The following is a 23,730-nucleotide window of genomic DNA, read 5'->3' on the forward strand; positions in this document are numbered from 1 at the left end:
GATGACGTCGCTTTGAATGATGCATACTGAACGCAAAATAGGCTGGAGTTCAAATAAGTTTAAAAAAACATTGAAGTGCCCGTGTAACAGATGAGTTCTCGTCCGAAACCCTGATACTACGAAAGAGATTGTCCAGTTTGTACACGAGGTGCGTCCAGTTTTCGACGTGACCCTCTCTCCTCTTTTGCACATGCTATGCGGGTGAAATGACGATACCATGCCAAGTTCCAACATTTTCAGAGTTCATTTTGTAGTGATTTTCAATTTCACCGTCATTTAGCTCTCTAAACAAATCGGTAAATGACTAAAAACAGCAAATGATGTCAGAACATGTTGGAAATTGATGACGTTGCTTTGAATGATGCATACTAAATGCAAAAATAGGATGGAGTTCAAATCAATTTAAAAAACATTGAAGTGCCCGTGTAACAGAAGAGTTCTCGTCCGAAACCCTGATACTCCGAAAGAGATTGTCCAGTTTGTACACGAGGTGCGTCCAGTTTTCGCCGTGACCCTCTCTACTCTTTTGCACATGCTATGCGGGTGAAATGATGATACCATGCCAAGTTCCAACATTTTCAGAGTTCATTTTGTAGTGATTTTCAATTTCACCGTCATTTAGCTCTCTAAACAAATCGGTAAATGACTGAAAAACAACAAATGATGTCAGAACGTGTTGGAAATTGATGACGTCGCTTTGAATGATGCATACTGAACGCAAAAATAGGCTGGAGTTCAAATAAGTTTAAAAAACATTGAAGTTCCCGTGTAACAGATGAGTTCTCGTCCGAAACCTTGATACTCCGAAAGAGATTGTCCAATTTGTACACGAGGTGCGTCCAGTTTTCGTTGTGACCCTGTCTACTCTTTTGCACATGCTATGCGGGTGAAATGATGTTACCATGCCAAGTTCCAACATTTCCAGAGTTCATTTTGTAGTGATTTTCAATTTCACCGTCATTTAGCTCTCTAAACAAATCGATAAATGACTGAAAAACAGCAAATGATGTCAGAACGTGTTGGAAATTGATGACGTCGCTTTGAATGATGGATACTGAACGCAAAAATAGGCTGGAGTTCAAATAAGTTTAAAAAACATTGAAATGCCCGTGTAACAGATGAGTTCTCGTCCGAAACCCTGATACTCCGAAAGAGATTATCCAGTTTGTACACGAGGTGCGTCCAGTTTTCGGCGTGACCCTCTATACTCTTTTGCACATGCTATGCGGGTGAAATGATGATACCGTGCCAAGTTCCAACATTTTCAGAGTTAATTTTGTAGTGATTTTCAATTTCACCGTCATTTAGCTCTCTAAACAAATCGGTAAATGGCTAAAAAACAGCAAGTGATGTCAGAACGTGTTGGAATTTGATGACGTCGCTTTGAACGATGCATACTGAACGCAAAAATAGGCTGGAGTTCAAATAAGTTTAAAAAACATTGAAGTGCCCGTGTAACAGATGAGTTCTCGTCTGAAACCTGATACTCTGAAAGAGATTGTCCAGTTTGTACACGAGGTGCGTCCAGTTTTCGCCGTGACCCTCTCTACTCTTTTGCACATGCTATGCGGGTGAAATGATGATACCATGCCAACTTCCAACATTTTCAGAGTTCATTTTGTAGTGGATTTCAATTTCACCGTCATTTAGCTCTCTAAACAAATCGGTAAATGACTGAGAAACAGCAAATGATGTCAGAACGTGTTGGAAATTGATGACATCGCTTTGAATGATGCATACTAAACGCAAAATAGCTGGAGTTCAAATAAGTTTAAAAAAACATTGAAGTGCCCGTTTAACAGATGAGTTCTCGTCCGATACCCTGATACTACGAAAGAGATTGTCCAGTTTGTACACGAGGTGCGTCCAGTTTTCGCCGTGACCCTCTCTCCACTTTTGCACATGCTATGCGGGTGAAATGACGATATCATGCCAAGTTCCAACATTTTCAGAGTTCATTTTGTAGTGATTTTTAATTTCACCGTCATTTAGCTCTCTAAACAAATCGGTAAATGATTGAAAAATAGCAAATGATGTCAGAACGTGTTGGAAATTGATGACGTCGCTTTGAATGATGCATACGGAACACAAAAATAGGCTGGAGTTCAAATAAGTTTAAAAAACATTGAAGTGCCTGTGTAACAGATGAGTTCTCGTCCGAAACCCTGATACTCCGAAAGAGATTATCCAGTTTGTACACGAGGTGCGTCCAGTTCTCGGCGTGACCCTCTATACTCTTTTGCACATGCTATGCGGGTGAAATGATCATACCGTGCCAAGTTCCAACATTTTCAGAGTTCATTTTGTAGTGATTTTCAATTTCACCGTCATTTAGCTCTCTAAACAAATCGGTAAATGACTAAAAAACAGCAAGTGATGTCAGAACGTGTTGGAATTTGATGACGTCGCTTTGAACGATGCATACTGAACGCAAAAATAGGCTGGAGTTCAAATAAGTTTAAAAAACATTGAAGTGCCCGTGTAACAGATGAGTTCTCGTCTGAAACCTGATACTTTGAAAGAGATTGTCCAGTTTGTACACGAGGTGCGTCCAGTTTTCGCCGTGACCCTCTCTACTCTTTTGCACATGCTATGCGGGTGAAATGATGATACCATGCCAACTTCCAACATTTTCAGAGTTCATTTTGTAGTGGATTTCAATTTCACCGTCATTTAGCTCTCTAAACAAATCGGTAAATGACTGAAAAACAGCAAATGATGTCAGAACGTGTTGGAAATTGATGACGTCGCTTTGAATGATTCGTACTGAACGCAAAATAGGCTGGAGTTCAAATAAGTTTAAAAAAACATTGAAGTGCCCGTGTAACAGATGAGTTCTCGTCCGATACCCTGATACTACGAAAGAGATTGTCCAGTTTGTACACGAGGTGCGTCCAGTTTTCGGCGTGACCCTCTATACTCTTTTGCACATGCTATGCGGGTGAAATGATGATACCATGCCAAGTTCCAACATTTTCAGAGTTCATTTTGTAGTGGATTTCAATTTCCCCGTCATCTAGCTCTCTAAACAAATCGGTAAATGACCGAAAAACAGCAAATGATGTCAGAACGTGTTGGAAATTGATGACGTCGCTTTGAATGATGCATACTGAACACAAAATAGGCTGGAGTTCAAATAAGTTTAAAAAACATTGAAGTGCCTGTGTAACAGATGAGTTCTCGTCCGAAACCCTGATACTCCGAAAGAGATTATCCAGTTTGTACACGAGGTGCGTCCAGTTCTCGGCGTGACCCTCTATACTCTTTTGCACATGCTATGCGGGTGAAATGATCATACCGTGCCAAGTTCCAACATTTTCAGAGTTCATTTTGTAGTGATTTTCAATTTCACCGTCATTTAGCTCTCTAAACAAATCGGTAAATGACTAAAAAACAGCAAGTGATGTCAGAACGTGTTGGAATTTGATGACGTCGCTTTGAACGATGCATACTGAACGCAAAAATAGGCTGGAGTTCAAATAAGTTTAAAAAACATTGAAGTGCCCGTGTAACAGATGAGTTCTCGTCTGAAACCTGATACTCTGAAAGAGATTGTCCAGTTTGTACATGAGGTGCGTCCAGTTTTCGCCGTGACCCTCTCTACTCTTTTGCACATGCTATGCGGGTGAAATGATGATACCATGCCAACTTCCAACATTTTCAGAGTTCATTTTGTAGTGGATTTCAATTTCACCGTCATTTAGCTCTCTAAACAAATCGGTAAATGACTGAAAAACAGCAAATGATGTCAGAACGTGTTGGAAATTGATGACATCGCTTTGAATGATGCATACTAAACGCAAAATAGGCTGGAGTTCAAATAAGTTTAAAAAAACATTGAAGTGCCCGTGTAACAGATGAGTTCTCGTCCGATACCCTGATACTACGAAAGAGATTGTCCAGTTTGTACACGAGGTGCGTCCAGTTTTCGCCGTGACCCTCTCTCCACTTTTGCACATGCTATGCGGGTGAAATGACGATATCATGCCAAGTTCCAACATTTTCAGAGTTCATTTTGTAGTGATTTTTAATTTCACCGTCATTTAGCTCTCTAAACAAATCGGTAAATGATTGAAAAACAGCAAATGATGTCAGAACGTGTTGGAAATTGATGACGTCGCTTTGAATGATGCATACGGAACACAAAAATAGGCTGGAGTTCAAATAAGTTTAAAAAACATTGAAGTGCCTGTGTAACAGATGAGTTCTCGTCCGAAACCCTGATACTCCGAAAGAGATTATCCAGTTTGTACACGAGGTGCGTCCAGTTCTCGGCGTGACCCTCTATACTCTTTTGCACATGCTATGCGGGTGAAATGATCATACCATGCCAAGTTCCAACATTTTCAGAGTTCATTTTGTAGTGATTTTCAATTTCACCGTCATTTAGCTCCCAAAACAAATCGGTAAATGACTAAAAAACAGCAAGTGATGTCAGAACGTGTTGGAATTTGATGACGTCGCTTTGAACGATGCATACTGAACGCAAAAATAGGCTGGAGTTCAAATAAGTTTAAAAAACATTGAAGTGCCCGTGTAACAGATGAGTTCTCGTCTGAAACCTGATACTCTGAAAGAGATTGTCCAGTTTGTACACGAGGTGCGTCCAGTTTTCGCCGTGACCCTCTCTACTCTTTTGCACATGCTATGCGGGTGAAATGATGATACCATGCCAACTTCCAACATTTTTAGAGTTCATTTTGTAGTGGATTTCAATTTCACCGTCATTTAGCTCTCTAAACAAATCGGTAAATGACTGAAAAACAGCAAATGATGTCAGAACATGTTGGAAATTGATGACGTCGCTTTGAATGATGCGTACTGAACGCAAAATAGGCTGGAGTTCAAATAAGTTTAAAAAAACATTGAAGTGCCCGTGTAACAGATGAGTTCTCGTCCGATACCCTGATACTACGAAAGAGATTGTCCAGTTTGTACACGAGGTGCGTCCAGTTTTCGGCGTGACCCTCTATACTCTTTTGCACATGCTATGCGGGTGAAATGATGATACCATGCCAAGTTCCAACATTTTCAGAGTTCATTTTGTAGTGGATTTCAATTTCCCCGTCATCTAGCTCTCTAAACAAATCGGTAAATGACCGAAAAACAGCAAATGATGTCAGAACGTGTTGGAAATTGATGACGTCGCTTTGAATGATGCATACTGAACACAAAATAGGCTGGAGTTCAAATAAGTTTAAAAAACATTGAAGTGCCCGTGTAACAGATGAGTTCTCGTCCGAAACCCTGATACTACGAAGGAGATTGTCCAGTTTGTACACGAGGTGCGTCCAGTTTTCGCCGTGACCCTCTCTCCTCTTTTGCACATACTATGCGGGTGAAATGACGATACCATGCCAAGTTCCAACATTTTCAGAGTTCATTTTGTAGTGATTTTCAATTTCACCGTCATTTAGCTCTCTAAACAAATCGGTAAATGACTAAAAACAGCAAATGATGTCAGAACATGTTGGAAATTGATGACGTTGCTTTGAATGATGCATACTAAATGCAAAAATAGGATGGAGTTCAAATCAGTTTAAAAAACATTGAAGTGCCCGTGTAACAGATGAGTTCTCGTCCGAAACCCTGATACTCCGAAAGAGATTGTCCAGTTTGTACACGAGGTGCGTCCAGTTTTCGGCGTGACCCTATCTACTCTTTTGCTCATGCTATGCGGGTGAAATGATGATACCATGCCAAGTTCCAACATTTTCAGAGTTCACTTTGTAGTGGATTTCAATTTCACCGTCATTTAGCTCTCTAAACAAATCGGTAAATGACTGAAAAACAACAAATGATGTCAGAACGTGTTGGAAATTGATGACGTCGCTTTGAATGATGCATACTGAACGCAAAATAGGCTGGAGTTCAAATAAGTTTAAAAAAACATTGAAGTGCCCGTGTAACAGATGAGTTCTCGTCCGAAACCCTGATACTACGAAAGAGATTGTCCAGTTTGTACACGAGGTGCGTCCAGTTTTCGGCGTGACCCTCTCTCCTCTTTTGCACATGCTATGCGGGTGAAATGACGATACCATGCCAAGTTCCAACAATTCCAGAGTTCATTTTGTAGTGATTTTCAATTTCACCGTCATTTAGCTCTCTAAACAAATCGATAAATGACTGAAAAACAGCAAATGATGTCAGAACATGTTGGAAATTGATGACGTCGCTTTGAATGATGCATACTAAACGCAAAAATAGGCTGGAGTTCAAATAAGTTTAAAAAACATTGAAGTGCCCGTGTAACAGATGACTTCTCGTCCGAAACCCTGATACTCCGAAAGAGATTGTCCAGTTTGTACACGAGGTGCGTCCAGTTTTCGCCGTGACCCTCTATACTCTTTTGCACATGCTATGCGGGTGAAATGATGATACCATGCCATGTTCCAACATTTTCAGAGTTCATCTTGTAGTGATTTTCAATTTCACCGTCATTTAGCTCTCTAAACAAATCGGTAAATGACTGAAAAACAGCAAGTGATGTCAGAACGTGTTGGAATTTGATGACGTCGCTTTGAACGATGCATACTGAACGCAAAAATAGGCTGGAGTTCAAATAAGTTTAAAAAACATTGAAGTGCCCGTGTAACAGATGAGTTCTCGTCCGAAACCCTGATACTACGAAAGAGATTGTCCAGTTTGTACACGAGGTGCGTCCAGTTTTCGCCGTGACCCTCTCTCCTCTTTTGCACATGCTATGCGGGTGAAATGACGATACCATGCCAAGTTCCAACATTTTCAGAGTTCATTTTGTAGTGATTTCAATTTCACCGTCATGTAGCTCTCTAAACAAATCGGTAAATGACTGAAAAACAGCAAGTGATGTCAGAACGTGTTGGAATTTGATGACGTCGCTTTGAACGATGCATACTGAACGCAAAAATAGGCTGGAGTTCAAATAAGTTTAAAAAACATTGAAGTGCCCGTGTAACAGATGAGTTCTCGTCCGAAACCCTGATACTACGAAAGAGATTGTCCAGTTTGTACACGAGGTGCGTCCAGTTTTCGCCGTGACCCTCTCTCCTCTTTTGCACATGCTATGCGGGTGAAATGACGATACCATGCCAAGTTCCAACATTTTCAGAGTTCATTTTGTAGTGATTTTCAATTTCACCGTCATTTAGCTCTCTAAACAAATCGGTAAATGACTAAAAACAGCAAATGATGTCAGAACATGTTGGAAATTGATGACGTTGCTTTGAATGATGCATACTAAATGCAAAAATAGGATGGAGTTCAAATCAGTTTAAAAAACATTGAAGTGCCCGTGTAACAGATGAGTTCTCGTCCGAAACCCTGATACTCCGAAAGAGATTGTCCAGTTTGTACACGAGGTGCGTCCAGTTTTCGGCGTGACCCTATCTACTCTTTTGCTCATGCTATGCGGGTGAAATGATGATACCATGCCAAGTTCCAACATTTTCAGAGTTCATTTTGTAGTGGATTTCAATTTCACCGTCATTTAGCTCTCTAAACAAATCGGTAAATGACTGAAAAATAGCAAATGATGTCAGAACGTGTTGGAAATTGATGACGTCGCTTTGAATGATGCATACTGAACGCAAAATAGGCTGGAGTTCAAATAAGTTTAAAAAAACATTGAAGTGCCCGTGTAACAGATGAGTTCTCGTCCGAAACCCTGATACTACGAAAGAGATTGTCCAGTTTGTACACGAGGTGCGTCCAGTTTTCGGCGTGACCCTCTCTCCTCTTTTGCACATGCTATGCGGGTGAAATGACGATACCATGCCAAGTTCCAACAATTCCAGAGTTCATTTTGTAGTGATTTTCAATTTCACCGTCATTTAGCTCTCTAAACAAATCGATAAATGACTGAAAAACAGCAAATGATGTCAGAACATGTTGGAAATTGATGACGTCGCTTTGAATGATGCATACTAAACGCAAAAATAGGCTGGAGTTCAAATAAGTTTAAAAAACATTGAAGTGCCCGTGTAACAGATGACTTCTCGTCCGAAACCCTGATACTCCGAAAGAGATTGTCCAGTTTGTACACGAGGTGCGTCCAGTTTTCGCCGTGACCCTCTATACTCTTTTGCACATGCTATGCGGGTGAAATGATGATACCATGCCAAGTTCCAACATTTTCAGAGTTCATCTTGTAGTGATTTTCAATTTCACCGTCATTTAGCTCTCTAAACAAATCGGTAAATGACTGAAAAACAGCAAGTGATGTCAGAACGTGTTGGAATTTGATGACGTCGCTTTGAACGATGCATACTGAACGCAAAAATAGGCTGGAGTTCAAATAAGTTTAAAAAACATTGAAGTGCCCGTGTAACAGATGAGTTCTCGTCCGAAACCCTGATACTACGAAAGAGATTGTCCAGTTTGTACACGAGGTGCGTCCAGTTTTCGCCGTGACCCTCTCTCCTCTTTTGCACATGCTATGCGGGTGAAATGACGATACCATGCCAAGTTCCAACATTTTCAGAGTTCATTTTGTAGTGATTTCAATTTCACCGTCATGTAGCTCTCTAAACAAATCGGTAAATGACTGAAAAACAGCAAGTGATGTCAGAACGTGTTGGAATTTGATGACGTCGCTTTGAACGATGCATACTGAACGCAAAAATAGGCTGGAGTTCAAATAAGTTTAAAAAACATTGAAGTGCCCGTGTAACAGATGAGTTCTCGTCCGAAACCCTGATACTACGAAAGAGATTGTCCAGTTTGTACACGAGGTGCGTCCAGTTTTCGCCGTGACCCTCTCTCCTCTTTTGCACATGCTATGCGGGTGAAATGACGATACCATGCCAAGTTCCAACATTTTCAGAGTTCATTTTGTAGTGATTTTCAATTTCACCGTCATTTAGCTCTCTAAACAAATCGGTAAATGACTAAAAACAGCAAATGATGTCAGAACATGTTGGAAATTGATGACGTTGCTTTGAATGATGCATACTAAATGCAAAAATAGGATGGAGTTCAAATCAGTTTAAAAAACATTGAAGTGCCCGTGTAACAGATGACTTCTCGTCCGAAACCCTGATACTCCGAAAGAGATTGTCCAGTTTGTACACGAGGTGCGTCCAGTTTTCGCCGTGACCCTCTATACTCTTTTGCACATGCTATGCGGGTGAAATGATGATACCATGCCAAGTTCCAACATTTTCAGAGTTCATCTTGTAGTGATTTTCAATTTCACCGTCATTTAGCTCTCTAAACAAATCGGTAAATGACTGAAAAACAGCAAGTGATGTCAGAACGTGTTGGAATTTGATGACGTCGCTTTGAACGATGCATACTGAACGCAAAAATAGGCTGGAGTTCAAATAAGTTTAAAAAACATTGAAGTGCCCGTGTAACAGATGAGTTCTCGTCCGAAACCCTGATACTACGAAAGAGATTGTCCAGTTTGTACACGAGGTGCGTCCAGTTTTCGCCGTGACCCTCTCTCCTCTTTTGCACATGCTATGCGGGTGAAATGACGATACCATGCCAAGTTCCAACATTTTCAGAGTTCATTTTGTAGTGATTTCAATTTCACCGTCATGTAGCTCTCTAAACAAATCGGTAAATGACTGAAAAACAGCAAGTGATGTCAGAACGTGTTGGAATTTGATGACGTCGCTTTGAACGATGCATACTGAACGCAAAAATAGGCTGGAGTTCAAATAAGTTTAAAAAACATTGAAGTGCCCGTGTAACAGATGAGTTCTCGTCCGAAACCCTGATACTACGAAAGAGATTGTCCAGTTTGTACACGAGGTGCGTCCAGTTTTCGCCGTGACCCTCTCTCCTCTTTTGCACATGCTATGCGGGTGAAATGACGATACCATGCCAAGTTCCAACATTTTCAGAGTTCATTTTGTAGTGATTTTCAATTTCACCGTCATTTAGCTCTCTAAACAAATCGGTAAATGACTAAAAACAGCAAATGATGTCAGAACATGTTGGAAATTGATGACGTTGCTTTGAATGATGCATACTAAATGCAAAAATAGGATGGAGTTCAAATCAGTTTAAAAAACATTGAAGTGCCCGTGTAACAGATGAGTTCTCGTCCGAAACCCTGATACTCCGAAAGAGATTGTCCAGTTTGTACACGAGGTGCGTCCAGTTTTCGGCGTGACCCTATCTACTCTTTTGCTCATGCTATGCGGGTGAAATGATGATACCATGCCAAGTTCCAACATTTTCAGAGTTCATTTTGTAGTGGATTTCAATTTCACCGTCATTTAGCTCTCTAAACAAATCGGTAAATGACTGAAAAACAGCAAATGATGTCAGAACGTGTTGGAAATTGATGACATCGCTTTGAATGATGCATACTGAACGCAAAATAGGCTGGAGTTCAAATAAGTTTAAAAAAACATTGAAGTGCCCGTGTAACAGATGAGTTCTCGTCCGAAACCCTGATACTACGAAAGAGATTGTCCAGTTTGTACACGAGGTGCGTCCAGTTTTCGGCGTGACCCTCTCTCCTCTTTTGCACATGCTATGCGGGTGAAATGACGATACCATGCCAAGTTCCAACAATTCCAGAGTTCATTTTGTAGTGATTTTCAATTTCACCGTCATTTAGCTCTCTAAACAAATCGATAAATGACTGAAAAACAGCAAATGATGTCAGAACATGTTGGAAATTGATGACGTCGCTTTGAATGATGCATACTAAACGCAAAAATAGGCTGGAGTTCAAATAAGTTTAAAAAACATTGAAGTGCCCGTGTAACAGATGAGTTCTCGTCCGAAACCCTGATACTCCGAAAGAGATTGTCCAGTTTGTACACGAGGTGCGCCCAGTTTTCGCCATGAGCCTCTCTACCCTTTTGCACATGCTATAGGGGTGAAATGATGATACCATGCCAAGTTCCAACATTTCCAGGGTTCATTTTGTAGTGATTTTCAATTTCACCGTCATTTAGCTCTCTAAACAAATCGGTAAATGACTGAAAAACAGCAAATGATGTCAGAACGTGTTGGAATTTGATGACGTCGCTTTGAATGATGCATACTGAACGCAAAAATAGGCTGGAGTTCAAATAAGTTTAAAAAACATTGAAGTGCCCGTGTAACAGATGAGTTCTCGTCCGAAACCCTGATACTCCGAAAGAGATTATCCAGTTTGTACACGAGGTGCGTCCAGTTTTCGCCGTGACCCTCTATACTCTTTTGCACATGCTATGCGGGTGAAATGATGATACCATGCCAACTTCCAACATTTTCAGAGTTCATTTTGTAGTGGATTTCAATTTCACCGTCATTTAGCTCTCTAAACAAATCGGTAAATGACTGAAAAACAGCAAATGATGTCAGAACGTGTTGGAAATTGATGACGTCGCTTTGAATGATGCATACTGAACGCAAAATAGGCTGGAGTTCAAATAAGTTTAAAAAAACATTGAAGTGCCCGTGTAACAGATGAGTTCTCGTCCGAAACCCTGATACTACGAAAGAGATTGTCCAGTTTGTACACGAGGTGCGTCCAGTTTTCGCCGTGACCCTCTCTCCTCTTTTGCACATGCTATGCGGGTGAAATGACGATACCATGCCAAGTTCCAACATTTTCAGAGTTCATTTTGTAGTGATTTAAAATTTCACCGTCATTTAGCTCTCTAAACAAATCGGTAAATGACTAAAAACAGCAAATGATGTCAGAACATGTTGGAAATTGATGACGTTGCTTTGAATGATGCATACTAAATGCAAAAATAGGATGGTGTCAAATCAGTTTAAAAAACATTGAAGTGCCCGTGTAACAGATGAGTTCTCGTCCGAAACCCTGATACTCCGAAAGAGATTGTCCAGTTTGTACACGAGGTGCGTCCAGTTTTCGCCGTGACCCTCTCTACTCTTTTGCACATGCTATGCGGGTGAAATGATGATACCATGCCAAGTTCCAACATTTTCAGAGTTCATTTTGTAGTGATTTTCAATTTCACCGTCATTTAGCTCTCTAAACAAATCGGTAAATGACTGAAAAACAACAAATGATGTCAGAACGTGTTGGAAATTGATGACGTCGCTTTGAATGATGCATACTGAACGCAAAAATAGGCTGGAGTTCAAATAAGTTTAAAAAACATTGAAGTTCCCGTGTAACAGATGAGTTCTCGTCCGAAACCCTGATACTCCGAAAGAGATTGTCCAGTTTGTACACGAGGTGCGTCCAGTTTTCGCCGTGACCCTCTCTACTCTTTTGCACATGCTATGCGGGTGAAATGATGATACCATGCCAAGTTCCAACATTTTCAGAGTTCATTTTGTAGTGATTTTCAATTTCACCGTCATTTAGCTCTCTAAACAAATCGGTAAATGACTGAAAAACAACAAATGATGTCAGAACGTGTTGGAAATTGATGACGTCGCTTTGAATGATACATACTGAACGCAAAAATAGGCTGGAGTTCAAATAAGTTTAAAAAACATTGAAGTTCCCGTGTAACAGATGAGTTCTCGTCCGAAACCTTGATACTCCGAAAGAGATTGTCCAATTTGTACACGAGGTGCGTCCAGTTTTCGTCGTGACCCTGTCTACTCTTTTGCACATGCTATGCGGGTGAAATGATGATACCATGCCAAGTTCCAACATTTCCAGAGTTCATTTTGTAGTGATTTTCAATTTCACCGTCATTTAGCTCTCTAAACAAATCGATAAATGACTGAAAAACAGCAAATGATGTGAGAACGTGTTGGAAATTGATGACGTCGCTTTGAATGATGGATACTGAACGCAAACATAGGCTGGAGTTCACATAAGTTTAAAAAACATTGAAATGCCCGTGTAACAGATGAGTTCTCGTCCGAAACCCTGATACTCCGAAACAGATTGTCCAGTTTGTACACGAGGTGCGTCCAGTTTTCGGCGTGACCCTCTATACTCTTTTGCACATGCTATGCGGGTGAAATGATGATACCGTGCCAAGTTCCAACATTTTCAGCGTTCATTTTGTAGTGATTTTCAATTTCACCGTCATTTAGCTCTCTGAACAAATCGGTAAATGACTAAAAAACAGCAAGTGATGTCAGAACGTGTTGGAATTTGATGACGTCGCTTTGAACGATGCATACTGAACGCAAAAATAGGCTGGAGTTCAAATAAGTTTAAAAAACATTGAAGTGCCCGTGTAATAGATGAATTCTCGTCCGAAACCTGATACTCTGAAAGAGATTGTCCAGTTTGTACACGAGGTGCGTCCAGTTTTTGCCGTGACCCTCTCTACTCTTTTGCACATGCTATGCGGGTGAAATGATGATACCATGCCATGTTCCAACATTTTCAGAGTTCATTTTGTAGTGGATTTCAATTTCACCGTCATTTAGCTCTCTAAACAAATCGGTAAATGACTGGAAAACAGCAAATGATGTCAGAACGTGTTGGAAATTGATGACGTCGCTTTGAATGATGCATACTAAACGCAAAATAGGCTGGAGTTCAAATAGTTTAAAAAAACATTGAAGTGCCCGTGTAACAGATGAGTTCTCGTCCGAAACCCTGATACTACGAAAGAGATTGTCCAGTTTGTACACGAGGTGCGTCCAGTTTTCGCCGTGACCCTCTCTCCTCTTTTGCACATGCTATGCGGGTGAAATGACGATACCATGCCAAGTTCCAACATTTTCAGAGTTCATTTTGTAGTGATTTAAAATTTCACCGTCATTTAGCTCTCTAAACAAATCGGTAAATGACTAAAAACAGCAAATGATGTCAGAACATGTTGGAAATTGATGACGTTGCTTTGAATGATGCATACTAAATGCAAAAATAGGATGGTGTCAAATCAGTTTAAAAAACATTGAAGTGCCCGTGTAACAGATGAGTTCTCGTCCGAAACCCTGATACTCCGAAAGAGATTGTCCAGTTTGTACACGAGGTGCGTCCAGTTTTCGCCGTGACCCTCTCTACTCTTTTGCACATGCTATGCGGGTGAAATGATGATACCATGCCAAGTTCCAACATTTTCAGAGTTCATTTTGTAGTGATTTTCAATTTCACCGTCATTTAGCTCTCTAAACAAATCGGTAAATGACTGAAAAACAACAAATGATGTCAGAACGTGTTGGAAATTGATGACGTCGCTTTGAATGATGCATACTGAACGCAAAAATAGGCTGGAGTTCAAATAAGTTTAAAAAACATTGAAGTTCCCGTGTAACAGATGAGTTCTCGTCCGAAACCCTGATACTCCGAAAGAGATTGTCCAGTTTGTACACGAGGTGCGTCCAGTTTTCGCCGTGACCCTCTCTACTCTTTTGCACATGCTATGCGGGTGAAATGATGATACCATGCCAAGTTCCAACATTTTCAGAGTTCATTTTGTAGTGATTTTCAATTTCACCGTCATTTAGCTCTCTAAACAAATCGGTAAATGACTGAAAAACAACAAATGATGTCAGAACGTGTTGGAAATTGATGACGTCGCTTTGAATGATACATACTGAACGCAAAAATAGGCTGGAGTTCAAATAAGTTTAAAAAACATTGAAGTTCCCGTGTAACAGATGAGTTCTCGTCCGAAACCTTGATACTCCGAAAGAGATTGTCCAATTTGTACACGAGGTGCGTCCAGTTTTCGTCGTGACCCTGTCTACTCTTTTGCACATGCTATGCGGGTGAAATGATGATACCATGCCAAGTTCCAACATTTCCAGAGTTCATTTTGTAGTGATTTTCAATTTCACCGTCATTTAGCTCTCTAAACAAATCGATAAATGACTGAAAAACAGCAAATGATGTGAGAACGTGTTGGAAATTGATGACGTCGCTTTGAATGATGGATACTGAACGCAAACATAGGCTGGAGTTCACATAAGTTTAAAAAACATTGAAATGCCCGTGTAACAGATGAGTTCTCGTCCGAAACCCTGATACTCCGAAACAGATTGTCCAGTTTGTACACGAGGTGCGTCCAGTTTTCGGCGTGACCCTCTATACTCTTTTGCACATGCTATGCGGGTGAAATGATGATACCGTGCCAAGTTCCAACATTTTCAGCGTTCATTTTGTAGTGATTTTCAATTTCACCGTCATTTAGCTCTCTGAACAAATCGGTAAATGACTAAAAAACAGCAAGTGATGTCAGAACGTGTTGGAATTTGATGACGTCGCTTTGAACGATGCATACTGAACGCAAAAATAGGCTGGAGTTCAAATAAGTTTAAAAAACATTGAAGTGCCCGTGTAATAGATGAATTCTCGTCCGAAACCTGATACTCTGAAAGAGATTGTCCAGTTTGTACACGAGGTGCGTCCAGTTTTTGCCGTGACCCTCTCTACTCTTTTGCACATGCTATGCGGGTGAAATGATGATACCATGCCATGTTCCAACATTTTCAGAGTTCATTTTGTAGTGGATTTCAATTTCACCGTCATTTAGCTCTCTAAACAAATCGGTAAATGACTGGAAAACAGCAAATGATGTCAGAACGTGTTGGAAATTGATGACGTCGCTTTGAATGATGCATACTAAACGCAAAATAGGCTGGAGTTCAAATAGTTTAAAAAAACATTGAAGTGCCCGTGTAACAGATGAGTTCTCGTCCGAAACCCTGATACTACGAAAGAGATTGTCCAGTTTGTACACGAGGTGCGTCCAGTTTTCGCCGTGACCCTCTCTCCTCTTTTGCACATGCTATGCGGGTGAAATGACGATACCATGCCAAGTTCCAACATTTTCAGAGTTCATTTTGTAGTGATTTTCAATTTCACCGTCATTTAGCTCTCTAAACAAATCGGTAAATGATTGAAAAACAGCAAATGATGTCAGAACGTGTTGGAAATTGATGACGTCGCTTTGAATGATGCATACTGAACGCAAAAATAAGCTGGAGTTCAAATAAGTTTAAAAAACATTGAAGTGCCTGTGTAACAGATGAGTTCTCGTCCGAAACCCTGATACTCCGAAAGAGATTATCCAGTTTGTACACGAGGTGCGTCCAGTTCTCGGCGTGACCCTCTATACTCTTTTGCACATGCTATGCGGGTGAAATGATCATACCGTGCCAAGTTCCAACATTTTCAGAGTTCATTTTGTAGTGATTTTCAATTTCACCGTCATTTAGCTCTCTAAACAAATCGGTAAATGACTAAAAAACAGCAAGTGATGTCAGAACGTGTTAGAATTTGATGACGTCGCTTTGAACGATGCATACTGAACGCAAAAATAGGCTGGAGTTCAAATAAGTTTAAAAAACATTGAAGTGCCCGTGTAACAGATGAGTTCTCGTCCGAAACCTGATACTCTGAAAGAGATTGCCAAGTTTGTACACGAGGTGCGTCCAGTTTTCGCCGTGACCCTCTCTACTCTTTTGCACATGCTATGCGGGTGAAATGATGATACCATGCCAACTTCCAACATTTTCAGAGTTCATTTTGTAGTGGATTTCAATTTCACCGTCATTTAGCTCTCTAAACAAATCGGTAAATGACTGAAAAACAGCAAATGATGTCAGAACGTGTTGGAAATTGATGACGTCGCTTTGAATGATGCATACTGAACGCAAAATAGGCTGGAGTTCAAATAAGTTTAAAAAAACATTGAAGTGCCCGTGTAACAGATGAGTTCTCGTCCGAAACCCTGATACTACGAAAGAGATTGTCCAGTTTGTACACGAGGTGCGTCCAGTTTTCGCCGTGACCCTCTCTCCTCTTTTGCACATGCTATGTGGGTGAAATGACGATACCATGCCAAGGTCCAACATTTTCAGAGTTCATTTTGTGGTGATTTTCAATTTCACCGTCATTTAGCTCTCTAAACAAATCGGTAAATGACTAAAAACAGCAAATGATGTCAGAACATGTTGGAAATTGATGACGTTGCTTTGAATGATGCATACTAAATGCAAAAATACGATGGAGTTCAAATCAGTTTAAAAAACATTGAAGTGCCCGTGTAACAGATGAGTTCTTGTCCGAAACCCTGATACTCCGAAAGAGATTGTCCAGTTTGTACACGAGGTGCGTCCAGTTTTCGCCGTGACCCTCTCTACTCTTTTGCACATGCTATGCGGGTGAAATGATGATACCATGCCAAGTTCCAACATTTTCAGAGTTCATTTTGTAGTGATTTTCAATTTCACCGTCATTTAGCTCTCTAAACAAATCGGTAAATGACTGAAAAACAACAAATGATGTCAGAACGTGTTGGAAATTGATGACGTCGCTTTGAATGATGCATACTGAATGCAAAAATAGGCTGGAGTTCAAATAAGTTTAAAAAACATTGAAGTTCCTGTGTGACAGATGAGTTCTCGTCCGAAACCTTGATACTCCGAAAGAGATTGTCCAATTTGTACACGAGGTGCGTCCAGTTTTCGTCGTGACCCTCTCTACTCTTTTGCACATGCTATGCGGGTGAAATGATGATACCATGCCAAGTTCCAACATTTCCAGAGTTCATTTTGTAGTGATTTTCAATTTCACCGTCATTTAGCTCTGTAAACAAATCGATAAATGACTGAAAAACAGCAAATGATGTCAGAACGTGTTGGAAATTGATGACGTCGCTTTGAATGATGCATACTGAACGCAAAAATAGGCTGGAGTTCAAATAAGTTTAAAAAACATTGAAATGCCCGTGTAACAGATGAGTTCTCGTCCGAAACCCTGATACTCCGAAAGAGATTATCCAGTTTGTACACGAGGTGCGTCCAGTTTTCGGCGTGATCCTCTATACTCTTTTGCACATGCTATGCGGGTGAAATGATGATACCGTGCCAAGTTCCAACATTTTCAGGGTTCATTTTGTAGTGATTTTCAATTTCACCGTCATTTAGCTCTCTAAACAAATCGGTAAATGACTAAAAAACAGCAAGTGATGTCAGAACGTGTTGGAATTTGATGACGTCGCTTTGAACGATGCATACTGAACGCAAAAATAGGCTAGAGTTCAAATAAGTTTAAAAAACATTGAAGTGCCCGTGTAACAGATGAGTTCTCGTCCGAAACCTGATACTCTGAAAGAGATTGTCCAGTTTGTACACGAGGTGCGTCCAGTTTTCGCCGTGACCCTATCTACTCTTTTGCTCATGCTATGCGGGTGAAATGATGATACCATGCCAAGTTCCAACATTTTCAGAGTTCATTTTGTAGTGATTTTCAATTTCACCATCATTTAGCTCTCTAAACAAATCGGTAAATGACTAAAAAACAGCAAATGATGTCAGAACGTGTTGGAAATTGATGACGTCGCTTTGAATGATGCATACTGAACGCAAAAATAGGCTGGAGTTCAAATAAGTTTAAAAAACATTGAAATGCCCGTGTAACAGATGAGTTCTCGTCCGAAACCCTGATACTCCGAAAGAGATTATCCAGTTTGTACACGAGGTGCGTCCAGTTTTCGGCGTGATCCTCTATACTCTTTTGCACATGCTATGCGGGTGAAATGATGATACCGTGCCAAGTTCCAACATTTTCAGGGTTCATTTTGTAGTGATTTTCAATTTCACCGTCATTTAGCTCTCTAAACAAATCGGTAAATGACTGAAAAACAGCAAATGATGTCAGAACGTGTTGGAAATTGATGACGTCGCTTTGAATGATGCATACTGAACGCAAAATAGGCTGGAGTTCAAATAAGTTTAAAAAACATTGAAGTGCCCGTGTAACAGATGAGTTCTCGTCCGAAACCCTGATACTACGAAAGAGATTGTCCAGTTTGTACACGAGGTGCGTCCAGTTTTCGCCGTGACCCTCTCTCCTCTTTTGCACATGCTATGTGGGTGAAATGACGATACCATGCCAAGGTCCAACATTTTCAGAGTTCATTTTGTGGTGATTTTCAATTTCACCGTCATTTAGCTCTCTAAACAAATCGGTAAATGACTAAAAACAGCAAATGATGTCAGAACATGTTGGAAATTGATGACGTTGCTTTGAATGATGCATACTAAATGCAAAAATACGATGGAGTTCAAATCAGTTTAAAAAACATTGAAGTGCCCGTGTAACAGATGAGTTCTTGTCCGAAACCCTGATACTCCGAAAGAGATTGTCCAGTTTGTACACGAGGTGCGTCCAGTTTTCGCCGTGACCCTCTCTACTCTTTTGCACATGCTATGCGGGTGAAATGATGATACCATGCCAAGTTCCAACATTTTCAGAGTTCATTTTGTAGTGATTTTCAATTTCACCGTCATTTAGCTCTCTAAACAAATCGGTAAATGACTGAAAAACAACAAATGATGTCAGAACGTGTTGGAAATTGATGACGTCGCTTTGAATGATGCATACTGAACGCAAAAATAGGCTGGAGTTCAAATAAGTTTAAAAAACATTGAAGTTCCTGTGTGACAGATGAGTTCTCGTCCGAAACCTTGATACTCCGAAAGAGATTGTCCAATTTGTACACGAGGTGCGTCCAGTTTTCGTCGTGACCCTCTCTACTCTTTTGCACATGCTATGCGGGTGAAATGATGATACCATGCCAAGTTCCAACATTTCCAGAGTTCATTTTGTAGTGATTTTCAATTTCACCGTCATTTAGCTCTGTAAACAAATCGATAAATGACTGAAAAACAGCAAATGATGTCAGAACGTGTTGGAAATTGATGACGTCGCTTTGAATGATGCATACTGAACGCAAAAATAGGCTGGAGTTCAAATAAGTTTAAAAAACATTGAAATGCCCGTGTAACAGATGAGTTCTCGTCCGAAACCCTGATACTCCGAAAGAGATTATCCAGTTTGTACACGAGGTGCGTCCAGTTTTCGGCGTGATCCTCTATACTCTTTTGCACATGCTATGCGGGTGAAATGATGATACCGTGCCAAGTTCCAACATTTTCAGGGTTCATTTTGTAGTGATTTTCCATTTCACCGTCATTTAGCTCTCTAAACAAATCGGTAAATGACTAAAAAACAGCAAGTGATGTCAGAACGTGTTGGAATTTGATGACGTCGCTTTGAACGATGCATACTGAACGCAAAAATAGGCTAGAGTTCAAATAAGTTTAAAAAACATTGAAGTGCCCGTGTAACAGATGAGTTCTCGTCCGAAACCTGATACTCTGAAAGAGATTGTCCAGTTTGTACACGAGGTGCGTCCAGTTTTCGCCGTGACCCTATCTACTCTTTTGCTCATGCTATGCGGGTGAAATGATGATACCATGCCAAGTTCCAACATTTTCAGAGTTCATTTTGTAGTGGATTTCAATTTCACCGTCATTTAGCTCTCTAAACAAATCGGTAAATGACTGAAAAACAGCAAATGATGTCAGAACGTGTTGGAAATTGATGACGTCGCTTTGAATGATGCATACTGAACGCAAAATAGGCTGGAGTTCAAACAAGTTTAAAAAAACATTGAAGTGCCCGTGTAACAGATGAGTTCTCGTCCGAAACCCTGATACTACGAAAGAGATTGTCCAGTTTGTACACGAGGTGCGTCCAGTTTTCGGCGTGACCCTCTCTCCTCTTTTGCACATGCTATGCGGGTGAAATGACGATACCATGCCAAGTTCCAACATTTTCAGAGTTCATTTTGTAGTGATTTTCAATTTCACCGTCATTTAGCTCTCTAAACAAATCGGTAAATGACTAAAAACAGCAAATGATGTCAGAACATGTTGGAAATTGATGACGTCGCTTTGAATGATGCATACTAAACGCAAAAATAGGCTGGAGTTCAAATCAGTTTAAAAAACATTGAAGTGCCCGTGTAACAGATGAGTTCTCGTCCGAAACCCTGATACTCCGAAAGAGATTGTCCAGTTTGTACACGAGGTGCGCCCAGTTTTCGCCGTGACCCTCTCTACCCTTTTTCACATGCTATGCGGGTGAAATGATGATACCATGCCAAGTTCCAACATTTCCAGAGTTCATCTTGTAGTGATTTTCAATTTCACCGTCATTTAGCTCTCTAAACAAATCGGTAAATGACTGAAAAACAACAAATGATTTCAGAACGTGTTGGAAATTGATGACGTCGCTTTGAATGATGCATACTGAACGCAAAAATAGGCTGGAGTTCAAATAAGTTTAAAAAACATTGAAGTGCCCGTGTAACAGATGAGTTCTCGTCCGAAACCCTGATACTCCGAAAGAGATTATCCAGTTTGTACACGAGGTGCGTCCAGTTTTCGGCGTGACCCTCTATACTCTTTTGCACATGCTATGCGGGTGAAATGATGCTACCGTGCCAAGTTCCAACATTTTCAGAGTTCATTTTGTAGTGATTTTCAATTTCACCGTCATTTAGCTCTCTAAACAAATCAGTAAATGACTAAAAAACAGCAAGTGATGTCAGAACGTGTTGGAATTTGATGACGTCGCTTTGAACGATGCATACTGAACGCAAAAATAGGCTGGAGTTCAAATAAGTTTAAAAAACATTGATGTGCCCGTGTAACAGATGAGTTCTCGTCCGAAACCTGATACTCTGAAAGATATTGTCCAGTTTGTACACGAGGTGCGTCCAGTTTTCGCCGTGACCCTCTCTACTCTTTTGCACATGCTATGCGGGTGAAATGATGATACCATGCCAAGTTCCAACATTTCCAGAGTTCATTTTGTAGTGGATTTCAATTTCACCGTCATTTAGCTCTCTAAACAAATCGGTAAATGACTGAAAAACAGCAAATGATGTCAGAACGTGTTGGAAATTGATGACGTCGCTTTGAATGATGCATACTGAACGCAAAAATAGGCTGGAGTTCAAATAAGTTTAAAAAACATTGAAGTGCCCGTGTAACAGATGAGTTCTCGTCCGAAACCCTGATACTCCGAAAGAGATTGTCCAGTTTGTACACGAGGTGCGTCCAGTTTTCGGCGTGATCCTCTATACTCTTTTGCACATGCTATGCGGGTGAAATGATGATACCGTGCCAAGTTCCAACATTTTCAGGGTTCATTTTGTAGTGATTTTCAATTTCACCGTCATTTAGCTCTCTAAACAAATCGGTAAATGACTAAAAAACAGCAAGTGATGTCAGAACGTGTTGGAATTTGATGACGTCGCTTTGAACGATGCATACTGAACGCAAAAATAGGCTGGAGTTCAAATAAGTTTAAAAAACATTGAAGTGCCCGTGTAACAGATGAGTTCTCGTCTGAAACCTGATACTCTGAAAGAGATTGTCCAGTTTGTACACGAGGTGCGTCCAGTTTTCGCCGTGACCCTCTCTACTCTTTTGCTCATGCTATGCGGGTGAAATGATGATACCATGCCAAGTTCCAACATTTTCAGAGTTCATTTTGTAGTGGATTTCAATTTCACCGTCATTTAGCTCTCTAAACAAATCGGTAAATGACTGAAAAACAGCAAATGATGCCAGAACGTGTTGGAAATTGATGACGTCGCTTTGAATGATGCATACTGAACGCAAAATAGGCTGGAGTTCAAATAAGTTTAAAAAAACATTGAAGTGCCCGTGTAACAGATGAGTTCTCGTCCCAAACCCTGATACTACGAAAGAGATTGTCCAGTTTGTACACGAGGTGCGTCCAGTTTTCGGCGTGACCCTCTCTCCTCTTTTGCACATGCTATGCGGGTGAAATGACGATACCATGCCAAGTTCCAACATTTTCAGAGTTCATTTTGTTGTGATTTTCAATTTCACCGTCATTTAGCTCTCTAAACAAATCGGTAAATGACTAAAAACAGCAAATGATGTCAAAACATGTTGGAAATTGATGAAGTCGCTTTGACTGATGCATATTAAACGCAAAAATAGGCTGGATTTCAAATCAGTTTAAAAAACATTGAAGTGCCCATGTAACAGATGAGTTCTCGTCCGAAACCCTGATACTCCGAAAGAGATTGTCCAGTTTGTACACGAGGTGCGCCCAGTTTTCGCCGTGACCCTCTCTACCCTTTTGCACATGCTATAGGGGTGAAATGATGATACCATGCCAAGTTCCAACATTTCCAGAGTTCATCTTGTAGTGATTTTCAATTTCACCGTCATTTAGCTCTCTAAACAAATCGGTAAATGACTGAAAAACAACAAATGATGTCAAAACGTGTTGGAAATTGATGACGTTGCTTTGAATGATGCATACTGAACGCAAAAATAGGCTGGAGTTCAAATAAGTTTAAAAAACATTGAAGTGCCCGTGTAACAGATGAGTTCTCGTCCGAAACCCTGATACTCCGAAAGAGATTATCCAGTTTGTACACGAGGTGCGTCCAGTTTTCGGCGTGACCCTCTATACTCTTTTGCACATGCTATGCGGGTGAAATGATGCTACCGTGCCAAGTTCCAACATTTTCAGAGTTCATTTTGTAGTGATTTTCAATTTCACCGTCATTTAGCTCTCTAAACAAATTAGTAAATGACTAAAAAACAGCAAGTGATGTCAGAACGTGTTGGAATTTGATGACGTCGCTTTGAACGATGCATACTGAACGCAAAAATAGGCTGGAGTTCAAATAAGTTTAAAAAACATTGAAGTGCCCGTGTAACAGATGAGTTCTCGTCCGAAACCTGATACTCTGAAAGAGATTGTCCAGTTTGTACACGAGGTGCGTTCAGTTTTCGCCGTGACCCTCTCTACTCTTTTGCACATGCTATGCGGGTGAAATGATGATACCATGCCAAGTTCCAACATTTCCAGAGTTCATTTTGTAGTGGATTTCAATTTCACCGTCATTTAGCTCTCTAAACAAATCGGTAAATGACTGAAAAACAGCAAATGATGTCAGAACGTGTTGGAAATTGATGACGTCGCTTTGAACGATGCATACTGAACGCAAAAATAGGCTGGAGTTCAAATAAGTTTAAAAAACATTGAAGTGCCCGTGTAACAGATGAGTT

Source organism: Aegilops tauschii, chromosome 2, assembly GCF_002575655.3.
Source record: "Aegilops tauschii subsp. strangulata cultivar AL8/78 chromosome 2, Aet v6.0, whole genome shotgun sequence".
Taxonomy (NCBI): domain Eukaryota; kingdom Viridiplantae; phylum Streptophyta; class Magnoliopsida; order Poales; family Poaceae; genus Aegilops; species Aegilops tauschii.